The sequence below is a fragment of the Molossus molossus genome, unplaced genomic scaffold (assembly GCF_014108415.1).
Source record: "Molossus molossus isolate mMolMol1 unplaced genomic scaffold, mMolMol1.p scaffold_m16_p_14, whole genome shotgun sequence".
In the NCBI taxonomy this organism is placed as follows: Eukaryota; Metazoa; Chordata; class Mammalia; order Chiroptera; family Molossidae; genus Molossus; species Molossus molossus.
In genome coordinates, this window is record NW_023425349.1 from 61241247 (window position 1) to 61257442 (window position 16196).

Below are 16196 nucleotides of genomic sequence, written 5' to 3' on the forward strand. Positions count from 1 at the left end.
TTGTATATTTCAAGTGTGGTTACCATGATAGCAGTCAGGTTCAGTTCTGGTTCTTGCATTTTTGTCAATCTGGAACACAACCAAGTGTAACATTTTTGCTCGATACAGATGGCTTCCACTGATCGACAGCACATTCAGAATTTGCTAATATTCAAGATGTACATACCTCTATTTTTCATTTTGTTCCTGTAGTATTAGTCACCATTTATATATCTTTCAATAAAATAGTTTTTAGAACTCACTGATTCGTGTTTAATCTACAATTAATTTTTGTTACACAGAGTAGGAATAGAATGAGTGAACCATAAAACTGGGGTCACCATTGTTCACATTCTCAGCACACAGGGATCTATGTGTCTATGATCGCCTGCCTAAAAGTTAAATTAAATTGGAACTCTAAAAGGAATATTCTCTGTTATACCACTTTGTTCCAATATCAGCAACTTAAAATATCCCATTTAGAAAAATGCTTTCTTGGAAGAATCTGAGTTTTCTTTTGATCAACTCAATGCCACAGAAAGGTCACAACAGCGGGGCGTCTATTTGCTAACAGTCCTGTTCTTGCACTCATTGAAATCAGAGGCACAATTAAAGTTTCAGCAGTTGAAAATTATCCATTAATTAGAACTGGAAGCACAACACCATGAAGTACAGGTGAGAACTGTAAATCAGAACAATTAGTCTGTCTAGAAAAGCAACACGATCAAATTGAATCACTGTACCAGCTGCGCATTTAGTCTGAGGTTGCGGGGCTTTTGCACTGCTTGTGAGACAACCCCGTGGATGGAGTTTGAATCTGGCAAGCATACGTCCTTCAGAATTATTTATTGCTTCAAGGAGGTATTGATACACTGGTGTCTGCTATTTTTATAAAAGAATATTTTGGATTTGAAGGGGAAAAAAATGACATTCAAAATATTTAATGCCCTACTTATCATGTCACATACATTTGAATCTAGGAAAAATATAATACTTAAGTTGGAAAAGATAGTGAAAAATATGTATTTTACTGGTGATTGATACTGATTGAGACTAATTTTTATGTATATTCTGCCATTCTGCTATAATACTGGCCTTGGGAAATACATTAAACTCCTACATATAAGTGGGATTGTTTTATAATTAATTTTTAAAATATTTCTCTAAATCATTACTTGAAATCTCTGTTTATTTTCTCAGAGATTCCAGTGTACTTTTAAGTAGGGAAATATGTATTTTGAGTGCATGCCCAATGAATAATGACGATATACAGGATAATAATTGTATACCAATGTTGAATCTTTATGTAATATGATAATGTACCCATTATCCAAAATTTAGATGTGCAAAGCACTCTATAGGACTTTGAAGGGGTACATGTGATCTAATTCCTGCTGTCAAAAACACTGTTTGTAGAGAAAATGACATGTTTACACAAATGACAATGTAAGTTTAAAGGGAATAAGTATCATTAAAGAGATAACAAAGTAAATGAAAAATAGAAAATTTCAATAATTCAATTAATACAAAATATTGACTTAAAATAATGTACAATAATTCTATATTATATATACATATATCATATATAACCAATTCTTACTATAAATATGACATAACTATCATCACTATCATAAAACGTTCTTATTTTTTACCTTAACTAAAACTTCCTGCAGATATCAGGCAGTATTCTCAGCTATTAGAATGTAAAGATGAGTAAAAGAGCCTGGCCGATTTGGCTCAACAGTTGGAGCATCAGCCTGCAGACCAGAGAGACCTGGGTTCGGTTCCCACTAAGGGCACATACCTTGGTTGCAGTTTGTCCCCAGCCCCAGTTGGGGTCATGTGGGTGGCAAGCAGTCAATGTGTCTCTCTCACATTGATGTTTCTCTCTCTCTCTCTTCCTCCTTCTCTCCCTCCCACTCTATCTGAAGATAAATGCAAAAATGTCCTTGGGTGAGGATGAAAAAAAAAAAAAAAAGATGAATAGAATATAGTTTCTGCAGTCTAATAACACACAACTAACAGAAAGTTAAGGATATTAAGAAACAATTACATTACTGAGAGTAGACAGCAAAATAGAAGTGTGTACAAAGAGCTATGGGGCTAACCCTCAGGAGAAGCCTGAGAGCTCTCTAAGCACTTTGTCCTGGAATTTTAAAAATGAGTAATATTACCCAGGCAGAATAGGCTGGAAGGACATTAAGAAATATAAAACTAGTCATATACAGATATTAAAAGATGCATTTTACCTGTTCTGAGAAGAGCTAAGGAGTTTGGCATAGTCAGAGCATAGATGTACAAAGAAGAAATTAGCATATGAGTCCCAGAATATAGTGTAAAACAAATGTAATGTTTTATAATATGATGGTAGTTAGATCTTAAATATAATAAGGTACCATTAAAAATATAAAATAATTGAGTGCAAATACAGGTTTATATATTAGAAACATCCCCCTGACTGTTCTTGGAGTGGATGAAAAGCAAGGAAACTGCAGACAGAGGGAGACCAAGTAGGCTGGGAATTTAGGGGGAAAATCTGGAGACTGTTAGTAACTCCGAGATATAATAAAGAGAGAGCAATCGGAGGTTTTAAATGCCATGGAAGTCAAATTTATTACAAGCTGGAGTGCTTTTTCATGTGGCATTTGCAGAGACATTGGTGACTAGTTTGTGTTTAGCCCTGCACAGCTCTTCTGAACAGCAGAGTGGGGATGAAGAACAAGATTGGTTTGAAATGAGCCAAGTAATTCCTTTTCAAATGAGGAGGAGGAATATGCTTTTAATACAATTTGTGAGTCCACAAAAGAGAACGTATTCAGAGGGAAGAGAATAGGTTTTGTTTTATACACATAGTGATCAGAAGTTAATTGAAAAATTAAGTCTTGTACTGAGAGAGAAAAAAAAGACAGGATATTTATGGTAGTTATTTGAATGGAGAGAGTTGAAGCATGATTAAGAATAAATTGGTGGTCAAAAGTTATAGACTTCCATTATTACAATACATTGGTCATTGAGATGTAATGGTGACTACACTCCATTGTATATTTGAAAGTTGTTAAGAGAGCATATATTAAAAGTTCTTATCATACACACACAACAATTTTAACTATGTGTGGTGATGGATATTAACTAGACTTACTGTGGCAGTTATTTCACAATATACACATATATCAAATCATTATTTTGTATACCTGGTACTAATATAATGTTACATGTCAACTTTAACACAATAAAACAAAACAAAAAGAACAAATTCAATTTGGGGGAGAGTTTATAAATGAGAGGATAATCTAAACACCACACTTCAATCACATTTATATTTAGAGTGTTGGTAACAAAAGAGGATCATGTAATAAGAATAACAAGAGAGAGCTCTTGAAAAGATGATTATCCTGGGACCCAAGAAAGCACAGCATTTCATAGGAGGCTTCTTCTAGAACAAATATTCCAAAGATGCCAACCAGACTAAAGTGAGTGTTTGCATTTGATGGCTGAAGGTTACTAGTGATCTTCAAGGGAGTAATCTCATTGCACAGGCTGAAGTGGGCCTTGGGGGATACTGCAGGTGAATAGACAATGGAGAGAAGACAAGAAAAGGGTGGTAGTGAGTTTAAACCACTTTTTGAGAAAACCAGTAATAAAAAATGGAAGAGAACAAGATAATTTGGAGAAATGTGTTTCTTGAAGTAGAAACTCCACTTCACTATTCCACTCATCCAGAGGGAATGGGGAGAAAGCAGCTTACTTGGAAGTGGTAGTAATAACTCTTTATAGGACTGAAGATGTAAAAGATGGCAAGAATCAAGGTGACACTACTAGTACACTCTGTGACTAGACTCTTGTAAGATTTACCAGAAAGCTGGAGGAACAAGAAGATTACAGAATGACAAGGACTCAAAGTCTCAACTTCCATTTTGTGCCCATCTAGTTCCGTCTATTTATTTCACTTATTTATTTAGATTTTAATTTGCCTTCATTTATTTTTAAGTTGAATTTACTATGGTGACTTTGGTTAATAAAATTACACAGATTTCAGGTATGCAATTCTACCATACATAATCTGTATATTGTATTACATGTTTACCCCTCTCCAGTCTCCTTCCATAAACATGTATCCCCCCTTTCCTTTCTTCTACCTCCTCCTACCCATTCTCTTCAGCAATCGCTATACTGTTGTCTTTGTCTACAGTCTTTCTTTCTTTTTTTGTTTAATCCCTCCATACTTCTCACACAGCCCCCACCCTCTCCCTCTGAAGCTCTTATTCTGTTTCATGTACCCATGCCTCCAGATCTATTTTGTTCATTAGATTCCACATATAAGTGAGATCATGTGGTACTTGTCTTTCTCTGGCTTATATCACTTAGCATAATACTCTCAAGTCCATCCATGCTGTTGCAAAAAGGCAAGCTTTTCTTTTTCAATACTCACCCAAGGACATTTTCCCATTTGTGTTCAGATAGACTGGGAGGGAGGGAGAGAAACATCAATGCAAGAGTGACACATCGACTGGTTGCCTCCAGCATGACCCCAACCAGGGCTGGGGATGAACTGCAACTGAGGTAAGTGCCCTTGACCAGAATTGAACCTGCGACTTATTGGTCCATGGGCTGATGCTCTAACCACTGACCCAAAACAGCCAGGGCTTTTCTTCTTTTTCTATGGCCACATACTATTCCATTGTGTAAATGCATCACTGCTTTTATATCGACTCATCTACTGGTGGGCACCTGGGTTGATTCCAAATCTTGGCTATTATAAACAATGCTGCAATGAACCTAGGAGTACATATATTCTTTCAAATTAATGTTTTGGGTTTCTTAAGATATATTCCCCAAAGTAGAAGCACTAGGTCAAAAGGCACTTTCCTTTTAAATTTTCTGAGGAAAGTCCATACTGTTTTCTACAGTGGCTACACCAATCTACATTCCTATCAACAGTGAATGAGGGGTCTGTTTTCTCCACATTCTTTTTTTTTTTTTAATTTTTAATTTTATTTTTTTATTTGAACGCAGTCCCACACTATCACAAATTATGCAGTTGAGTTTCCTACATTTGGGGAAATTGCAGGGGTCAGCACATCCAGAGTATAATGGATAAGCCTCGCCCTGGGAAATCCACCTTTGTGATCATGGTATCCCCCTGTCAGGTAAATATTATCTTCTCCACATTCTTGCTAGCACTTGTTGTTTGTTGATTTCTGGAATAATAGCCATTCTGACAGGTGTAAGTTCATATCTCACTGTGGTTTTAATTTGCATTTCTGATGATTAGTGACAATGAGCATTTTTTCATGTCTATTAGCTATCTGTATGTCCTCTTTGGAGAATCGTCTATTCAGGTCCTTTGTCCATTTTTTAAAATTGGATTGTTTGGTTTTTGTTGTTGTGTTTTATAAATTCTTTATAAGTTCTGGATATTAAAATCTTATTAAATATATCACAAATATGCTCTTCCATTCAGTAACTTGTATTTTCATTTTGTTGATGGTTTCCTTTACTGTGCAAAAACTTTTTAGTTTGATGTAGTCTCATTTGTTTATTTTTTCTTTTGTCTCTCTTACCCCAAGTGACATATCAGAAAAAAGTTTGTTATGAGAAATGTCCAATATTTTATAGCCTATAGTTTTTGTCTAGGATTTTTTATGACTTCGAGTCTAATATTTAATTATTTAATTCATTTTGAGTTAATTCTTGTATATGATGCAAGAAGGTGGTCTAGCTTTATTTTATTTTTGCAAGTATCTGTCCAATTTCCCCCAAACCATTTATAGACTAGACTGTCTTTACCCCATTGTATGTTCTTGCCTCCTTTGTCAAATATTAATTGACCATAAAGTTGTGGGTATATTCCTCTCTATTCTGTTTCTTTGATTGATGTGTGTGTTTGTATGCCAGTACCATGCAGTTTTAACTACTATGGCTTTATAGTATGGTTTGATATCAGGTAGTGTGATTCCTCTAACTCTGTTCTTTTTACTCAAGATTGCTGTGACTATTTGGGGTCTTCTGTCATGCTATATCAATTTTTGAATATTTGTTCTAGTTTTGTGAAATACACCATTGGTATCTTAATAGAAATTGTGTTGAATATATCGATTGCTCAGTTAGTATGGACATTTTAATCATGTTAATTCTTCCTATCCATGATCATAGTATATGCTGCCATTTATTTGTATATTCTTCCATTTCTTTTCTTGGTGTCTTATAATTTTCCAAGTACAGGTCTTTTACATCCTTGGTTAAATGTATTCCTAGGTATTTTAATTATTTTGATTCAATTGTAAATGGGAGGTTTTGTTAGTTTCCCTTTCTGTTAGTTCATTATTGGTGTTTAAAAATGCAACTGACTTCTGGATATTCATTTTGTATCCTGCTATTTTACTTAATGCATTTACCAGTTCTAGTCATTTTTGGTGGAATATTTAGTGTTCTCTATATACAGTACCATATTATCTTCAAATAATGACAGTTTTACTACTTTCTTTCCAATTTGGATGTCTTTTATTTCTTCTTCTTGGTGTGACTGCTGTGACTAGGACTTTCAGTACTATGTTGAGTAATGCTCAGTGTAATGAGGTCACTTTTCTTGTCAGGAAGTGAAGTCACTGCTCTTGTCTGAGAGACCCTGGACTAGGGGACCTAGACAGTGACCTTACTTCCTGACAATGGAACCCAACAGAACTTGGAACCCTGGTAACCAGGAAGCCACATTCTCTAACAGCCCCTACCCAGCTCACTTGGGTAGAGACATTGGAGAGGACACCATGTTCTCCTGTTGTCTGCCAGTGACCCGAGGCCATGGCCTTAAAAGAGACAGCAGCGAGAGTATGTTTCATTGCAGCCACCACTGGGTTGACTCAGCCCAGAGGCTTGTGGGCCTTTTTACAGAGGGACCCAGAGGTAACACAGGGAGGCCTAGGGCGGTTTTGTTTGGGCCAGACCACCAATCTGATCCCACTTCACCAGCCCCATGTCCCCTCCTCATCTGTGTGTGTGTGTGTGTGTGTGTGTGTGTGTGTGTGTGTAGAAGGGTGTTCCACATGGAGAGGGCTTCCCCACAGCAGGGACAGGTTGGGGGTGGAGGGGTTAAATGCCTGGTGAACCTGACATGTTCACACCCCAGGTCAGGGTCAGCTGGGTGGATGTGGAGTATGGGCAGCACCCTCTGCCAGAGGTTTATCCGGAGCCCTGGAGGTAACTCTCATTTCCCCTGGGGGAAGGTCTGTGCAGACCAGGAGCAGAAGGTCCAGTGAACAGAAACAACAGTGGTGAGGGCTGAACAGGGCTTGCGTCGTCCTGACCAGCTGCCAGTCACTGTCACTGCAGAATTCAACCCTGGACATAAAGGATCACCAGGTAGTCCACGAAGTTTTCCACCCACGAGGGGCCAGTGAGCCACACCACTGAGGGCCAGAGCAGGCCTGAAGTGAGTGTGGCCACCTGGGGGTCTGGGGAGCCAGGTCTGGTGGCTGTCCAGAAAAGGATTCCTCCGCCGAAGCCCGGGCTCCGTAAACTCCAACCACGAAGCCACTCAGTCTCCACAGGCAGCTCACAAATGTTGACTCTAACACGGAGCACGGTGCTGATGTTAAACCCACTGGGTGGGATGATCAGGGGCCTAAGGAGGCAGAGCCCATGGGTGAGAAGGTGAAGGGGGAAACATTGGGGGGGGGGTGGACTCTGCATGTGAGCTGATGGGGAGAGATAGGTGCCAGACACACAGGGAGCACCCCCTGAGGCTGGCCTGCAGCAAAGACCACCCATCTGCTGGACTGCTGGCAGGGAGGACATCATGTTGTGGGTCCCGGGCTGCGTGAGGCTGTGTTCTGTCTCTGGGGCACATGGAAAAGCAAGAACTTGGGTGATCTTTCTTCTCTCTCGCAATTCCAGCACCAGCCGAGGGGGCAGAGCTCCTCCATCTGGAGGATCCCAATGCAGGGGCAGACCTGGAGGGGTGTCCACCTCCAGAGGTCTTGCCAGAAACAACAGCTACTTCAGCTGAGGCTCTGGAGCCGGGGACGGCCTGGGCAGCCTCTCCTGACCTGGCTGAGGCCGCCCCACCCCTGGCTGAAGGACCCTCCCCTGAACCTGCCCTGGTTCCTGCCTCAGGGGAAGAGCTGCCTCAGGACCATCCACCAGGGCCAGCTCCAGAGCTGCTTGTTGAAGGGGCTCAACCTGACGCCTCAGAAGCATTTGCTTTACCCCCACTCACTGACCTTTTTCTTTTCTCTTTGTTATGTTTTTCTTTTCTCCTTGGTATGATTCAGTTTTTAATTTTAAAATTTTTCTTCTTTGGGGTTTTTTGCTTTTATCATTTTCTATTTTATGTTCTTAGCTTTCGTTTTTCCATGGTGTGATTTATTTTAGGTAAAAAATAAAAGTTTTCAGTTGTATTTTAAATGGTGCCATTCCTGAGCATAAAATACATTCATGATGCAGGGTGAGCATCACCACTGTCTAGTTGCAGGCTGGTCCGTCATCCCAAGGGAAACCCTGCCATAAAAATACTCCTCCCCCCTCTCCTGCCCTGGCACCACTGATCTGCTTCCTGTCTCTGCTCCTTCACCTGTTGCGGATGTTTCCTATACATGGTGCCTTCTTGTGCCTGATCATATATTTTTGTTCTTATCTGAAATAGCATTTTTGTTATTTGAAAGGGAAATCCCAGATGTATTAGAGATCAGATGTAAAAAATAGAAGCCCTTTTAGTAACTGTGAGCATCACCTTGGGGTAGAGACCACTGTGCGAGGTGTGACCTCAGGGCCAGAAGCCGTTCAGGACAATTTTCAAACAATTCAAAAGGAGGGGGAGACTCCCAAACTCATTTTATGAGGCCAGCATTATCCTAATCCTAAAACTAGGTAAAGACACTACAAAGAAAGAAAATTATAGACCGTCTTTTTTTTTTTTTTTTTAAAAAGAAAGATGCATTACATTCTTCCAACTCCAACTTTTACAATATCTAAAATTCTTCAGTTTTAATATTATTTTGACATTTAAAAGCTTGGTATTCAAAGTGTGCTTTGTGTATCAGAAGCATTATCATCCTCAAGCACTTTGTTAGAAATGCAGAAACTTAGGTTTCACCCAAACTTAAGGCATCATCATGTGTATTTAAAAAATATCTGCAGCTATTAATGTATACATTATGATAAACATCAATAATAACATATTAAGGTAAATAATATGTTACCATTTATACATGTGTAACTGATGATTTTGCTACCTACTGATTCATTATGTAAAGTACAGTCTGCCTGTTTGAAAGAATATCTGTTAATAACTGATTTTTTTGCCAAGAACCAACACACATTAATGTGTTTTTATAGCTCAGCTGTTGTGGCCCAGTGGTTGAGCGTCAACTCATGCACCAAGAGGTCTCCAGTTTGGTTTTCATTCAGGGCACATGTCCAGGTTGTGGGCCCAATCCGCAGTGGGGGGCGTGTAGGATGTAGCCATTCGATGTTCTCTCTCATCGATGTTTCTCTCTCTCCCTTTCCATTCTTCAGTCTCTAAAATCAATAAAGAAAATTATATAAAAAAATTTAACATGTTTTTATAATGAGAGAGGATAAAAACACAATACAATGATCTTTTTCTTTTTTATCCTTACCCGAGGACATTTTCTTTCATTTTTTGTTTAGACAGAGCAGGAGGGAGAGAGAGGAAGAGAGAGAGAGAGAAACATCGACATGAAAGGGACACATCGAGTGGCTGCCACCCTCACGACCCAACCAGGGCCGGGGACAAACTGCAACCGAGGTACGTGCCCTTAGTGGGAACCGAACCCGGGTCTCTCTGGACTGTGGGTCGACACTCTAACTGCTGAGCCAAACTGGCCAGGGCACAATAATCTTAATAGTTAAAAATTTTAAACAAAACTATATATTATTTTTAAAGCCATATTTCAAATGTACAGAATGTAGGGCTTTTTCTGATTGACAAATAATTATTTGATTAATTTTAGTTTTTATTGAACAGTTAGTTCTGCAAGATGACTGGAATCAGACAGCGTTTTAAAATGTAGGTATGAATTACCTAGGTTTTATATTGCAATACTGCTTTCACTGGGTCCCCTTCAAACCCATGTTCATCTCACTAAATTATATTCTTTTCTCTTTACCTCTGTTTATTCATAGTCACAAAAAATTAAATCCACTTGATATATTACTTTAAGTCATTACTCTGTGTGCTCAATATAGCTAAGACAAAAAACAATGGAAGAGAATCTGGTTTGTGATCCCTCACAAAGGGTGGAAGAAAGATGCATGCAAATTCTTTTATAATTCTATAATTAAAAGGTTGTGCATAATTCCTCTCATTTTAAATCTAGATTAGAATTAGTGACTTATTTGAACAAAACAGTGATGTCAAAGTGATACTCTGAGACCTATAAAAACTCTTGCCCCTTCTGCCAGGATCTCTCAGATCATTTTCTTTGGAAGCTCTGATCCTCCATGCACAAAGTCCACCTACCTGAGATCACCATGATCAAAAGTCCACATGAAGGTGCTTTCATTGACAGTCCTGCTAATTCCAATCTAATAGTCATACCTACACCGAAACACCAGACATAAATGAAACCACCTTATACATTTCAAATCAGACATCTTCCAGGTGAACACAACTGAGTGACATATGTTGATAGTACACATAACAGAAGAGTCTCCCAACTGAGCTTTGTCCAAATTCTTGACTCCAAAATTTATGATAAAGTAAAATTTGTGTTGATTTAAGTCACTAAGTTTTGGGTAGTTAAATAGAAACAGATAAATGAACTGTAGGTACATGTCTTACACATGCCTCTCTCTCTCTCTCTCTCTCTCTCTCTTTCTCTCTCAATGAAATAATGTGAGCAATTTCTAATGCTACAAAAAGCACTTAATATGCATGTAGAAATTCATCTTACATAGTTGGCCGCATCAGGTCAAGTACTATTAAGTAAACTTCCACAGAATTTCATATGACAGGTAATATTTCATAAAGGTCTCTTTATTCTCATGCTGGTCATTTTGTGCTACTGAATTATTATAAATGAATTAGGACTTGAAAAGAATGTTTAAATGTAGAATTATGCTTTTTCCATTATGATTAGTTTAATTAGATGCAGAATTAAGCCAAGAAGTATATATAAACTGAAATCCAATATTTTAAAATATAATTATATTAAAAAATAAAATTTATTTTTGTATTAAAACACTAACAAATGGCATTAATATAATAAAGCATTTTTTTATTTCATTTTACGTTTGTCAAGAATGAGATAACTCCTACTATCTAAGATAGAAACTGTTCTCTCAAGTACTTAAGGTCTTTGCTCTCATGGTCTTAGAAGCACATAATAAAATATTAATAATGGTGTATGGTGATTACACTATAAGTTTTTCTCTGCTAATAAAAATAGTTTATATTAAAATATATTTTAAGAGATTATAACTACTTATAATATTAAAAGTTAATTCGACTATTTTAACTGGTTTTGTAATACATACTAATGTATGAAAATATCAAAAAAGTTTTATCCTTTTTTTTATGTGTAGAATGATTTTTCAATTAGACATTTTTATCAATTTGTGCCGTTCCTGTGAAAATGTGACTGTAAGATACTGTGCTATATTTAAATCATTTAAAAATGAATTGTGTTTTCTGCCCGTGATGTCAGACAAGACAAAGAGGGAGGCAGCCATGCTTGGTGGAAAGGGTGCACTAGGATTCCTAGTGCAATAGGCCATGGTTTACCCAGATCTTGAGATAATTACTTGGACTCATTGAGCAATAGTTTCTTCACCAGCAAAATGAGCATAATAATATCTCCTTAGAAGTTCCATGTGAGGATTAAGTTAAATAATCTAAATGAAACACATAGCAAAGTCAGTGGCACATGAATATGGAATAAATGACAGCTATTTATTATTTTGAAGGCTACCACCACTCTTACAACTACTCTGATCACCACATAGTGTATTTTGAATTACTAATCTAGGAAAAAATATAGTTGAAGCTTGGAAAAACTAAAAATTGTTTTGTATGAGATATCTTATTTATTCATATTCATGTACTATGTTTTGGATAAAATTTCTCTCCTAAATAATTTTGATTATTCTGAAATATATCACTGAGCTGACTAAGCCACTTGCATATACTGACTTATTTCTTGTGACATTTTTCTTCAATGCATTATCAGACACCAAAATAGGTAAAAATTACAAATTGTTACTTACATTATTACACATTCTGACACATTTGTTAGTTCTTAAAAACTCAATTATGCATCCAAATATTCTGTTAGAGAGAGAGCTAAACATAAGATGCAGGAGAGCAAAAGCCTTTCTTTACCTGGGAGTAAGGGGCGATAGTTCTACTAGAAGACATTAGGAGACATGTGTTCTATAGACTAAAACCAAAAAATAAATATAAATTAAAGCAGATACATTTTTAAATTCTTGCATACATCATCAAAAGACCACTTGGGCAGACCCACATCCATCATCCAAAGGCATTTGGTCATACCCACTATAATATTTACATAGCAGTAAAGAAAGATAAAATGTTAGAAGTAGCTAAATAAACTAAAAGGGAGAAATGCTACTCAACATTGATCATCTCCAATTACAGATAAATTAGCACCTAATTTTTAATTAAAACTGCCAGCCACCAAAGCAACAATGACCTATGTAAATCTGAGTAATATTTTTGAAACATTATAATGAAATTCTTATATAAACTGGTATTATTTTTCCAATTTAAAAATATTACGTATTATACAGTATTTTGAGGAAAATATCAAATGGCATTTATGTACATGTAAAGTATATTTTTAAATTATGATGATAATATTTTTTATCCTCGTGCAAAAACATTTTTGTATTTATCTTCAGATGGAGTGGGAGGGGGAGGGGGAGGAAGAGAGAGAGAGAGAAACATCAACTGGCTGCCATCGACACAGCCCCAACCAGGGCCAGGGACAAAGTGCAACAGAGGTACATGCCCTAAGCAGGAACCAAACCTGGATCTCTCTGGTCTGTGGGCCGACACTCTAACTGCTGAGCCAAACCAGCCAGGCTGATGATAATTATTGTTAATTAAAACCATTGTATTGTAGCCCTGCTGGTGTGGCTCAGTGGTTGAGCGTCAACACATGCACCAAGAGGTCACCAGTTCGATTCCTGGTCAGGTTGTGGGCCCAATCCCCAGTGAGGGGCATGCAGAAGGCAACTAATTGATGTTCTCTCTCATCGATTGATGTTTCTCTCTCTTCTTCTCCCTTTCTATCTCTCTAAAAAAAAAATAAGAAAGAAAGAAAAAAAGGTTAAACCATTGTATTGTTAAAACAAAATAAAATAAATATTCAATTGGTAGACCATCCATAATGCAATGTTTACAGATCAGATATTCATAAAAAATATATAATTTGTGCACAATTTACCATACACAAGATACAAATCAGAATGTCATAGATAGGACAGAACATATTTTATTTTCAATACATTTTTTATAGCCCATAATATAGCAAAGTAGTTGAGGGCTCTTGTTTTGATAGAAAATAGTATTTGATGTACAATAAAATTGGTTATAAGTCATAATAATGCTGCCATACCCATTGGAATTATAGTCATATAATTACTGCTTACATTATCCAGTATGTCATTTCTAAAAAAATTCAACAACCTACATTTTTTTCTAAAGTCACCTAGAGAAAAAACATTTTACATGTGAATTATAAAAAATACCCAATTTTTCATAATAAAAAATTATTTTCTAAAATGTTAAATGCTTAATTTCTCTTTTTTTATAGGCATGTTGTACAATTCCATCTTATTTTTGATGATGTTACCAGTTCCACTATTCCACTGGATTGCATTCTGTTATATAAAGGAGTATTAAAATCAAAAGCTATTTGCCCACATAATTAAGGACTTCACTTTGCTACATGTTGAAATTCCTATGCCTTTTAGAGTTTTCTCTAATTGCCATTTTTTACTTCTCAGGGACAGATGCCTACCTGTAAGAATTCTCCTGCTTACCCTTTGATACACCCCTTTTTAACTAGTAATATGGAGGAAAAATATATAACCAAGCTTATTGGGATTTTCTCAAAAGAAAGAACAGAGAGACTTTGAATGACACTCAGAGAGGTATCTCCTTGAGAACTGGTACCACTAATGGAAGGGACTGTAGTGTTTGTTTCAGCTATAGCGTTCTGCCTACTTTAGGGTTATTGATTAGGTTTGTGATAGTCAAAGTGTGGTATAAGAAATTTATGGGGAAAAATATGCTTACAGAAAGATCTGCAATAATTGGGCCCCATTTTATTCTTCTTCTTTTTTTTTTATTCTCACCCAAGGACATTTTTACCATTTTTCGTTCAGATAGAGTGGGAGGGAGAGAAAGAGAAACATCGACATGAAAGGGACACATCAAGTGGTTGCCACCTGCATGACCCAACCAGGGCCGGGGACAAACTGCAACCAAGGTGCATGCCCTTAGCAGGAACCGAACCCGGGTCTCTCCGGACCGCAGGCCGACACTCTAACCGCTGAGCCAAACTGGCCAGGGCCAATTTTATTCATTTTAAGACATCAGTCACTGACACACTTAGTATTTACATTTTCCCCTACCTGGAGTTCTTTCTCAAGTTGCAATTCTCTTCTCTCCTATTTTTACTGGTAAAGGTCATCCGGGGTGAACGGGAAGGGAATAAAGAAGCTGTCACTTGTACTGATGAAAATTCACTTAAAAATGTGATAGAAACTTGTATAATACCTGACTTTCCAAAAATCTAAATGAAGACACCACTGAAAAGACCACAGGTTACATTTTTTCCATTTGCATTCCCAATTAGTTGAAATTCCAGTGTAAATTAACAAAAAGTAAAGGTTTTTAAGATTATAATTTTAATAAATTGAATGTTTTTTTCTTCAGTTTGTTAATCCAAGATTACCTTGCTGGGGACTCTCCAGGTTGCATTATATAGCATCACATATACCACGAGCTTCTTGGGAACAGTAATTCTATCTTTTCATGTCTGTAGCCTTAATTTCATGAGGGAATGAATGTGAAGTTTAAGACCTTATGAAACATTTTCTTACTCTAAATAAATTGGCATACATGTTGTAAAGTAAGAACACATGGTTTTGCAGATGTTCAAATGCCCAAGCAAACAGAATAACGTTAAGAAGAGATGATTAGCCCAGCCGATGTGGCTCAGTGGACTGAGCATTGCCCCATGGACTGAGAGGTCCTGGTTCAATTTCCAGTCAGGGCACATGTCCAGGTTGCAGGCTCTATCCCCAGTAGGGGGTCATGCAGGAGGCAGCTGATTGATGTTTCTCTCTCACATTGATGTTTCTATGTCTCTTTCCCTTCCTCTCTCTTTCTAAAAAAAATTAATAAAAACATATATATTTACAAAGAGAAGAGATGATTAGTGGTGAATGCTTTATAGTCTTATAACTTGTGAGATTCTTGCATTTCTATTTATCTTGTAGGTTGTATTATTTATTTTGAAGCATTTTTTCATTATATATAAATATCAAAGTTCATTTTACTAAATGACATTGTTAAGAGGTCATCAACTAGTATGACTTGAACTTTCTCAATAACCTCTCACATTTGCAATGGCAAAATTCGTGCACTTTGTCACTGTGGTAAAGGCTTGCATATAAACCAAATTTTGCAAGGAGGCCTATATTCAGGTAGCAAACTACAGACCTAAACAATAAAGAACTAAGAATAAAATTGATAAATTACTATAAAACAACAGACATATAATGAGCTATTTTGATCTATGGTATTAATTTCCATTTCATGTAAGCAATCTATCTTAATATGTACTACAAAACCTTGCATCTGCTTTATTAAGTAGCACATTTCATATTTGGTTGTTCTAACAGTGAAAGAGGGTAGCTGGGTAATATAGCAGATCATTTCTGTCTAAAAGAAAGAAAAATTTAAACATTTTTAAGGGTCAGAGATAAAAGTATTGTTTGTTCTGTGTTACTGTCCTCAGATCTGTAATCACCATTTATACAGTTGCAATCATGTAATCGTACTTTGAAGATTTAGAGACATTTTGACTACATAAGCTGAATTCCCCATGTTTATGTATGGATGAATATTCCTGCTCCAGAAACCTAATTATTGAGTTTAATTAATAGATTGTTGTTTTTCTGCATTTTACATGGATGTGTGTAAATATTTAGGAAACTATCTTCTA

The 16196-nt window shown here is 36.8% G+C and overlaps 1 pseudogene; it reads right to left on the reverse strand.

Moving 5' to 3' along the window:
* Window positions 1–4981: 4981 nt before the first annotated feature.
* On the reverse strand, window positions 4982–5134 carry LOC118630382 (annotated as a pseudogene).
* Between the last annotated feature and the right edge of the window lie 11062 nt (window positions 5135–16196).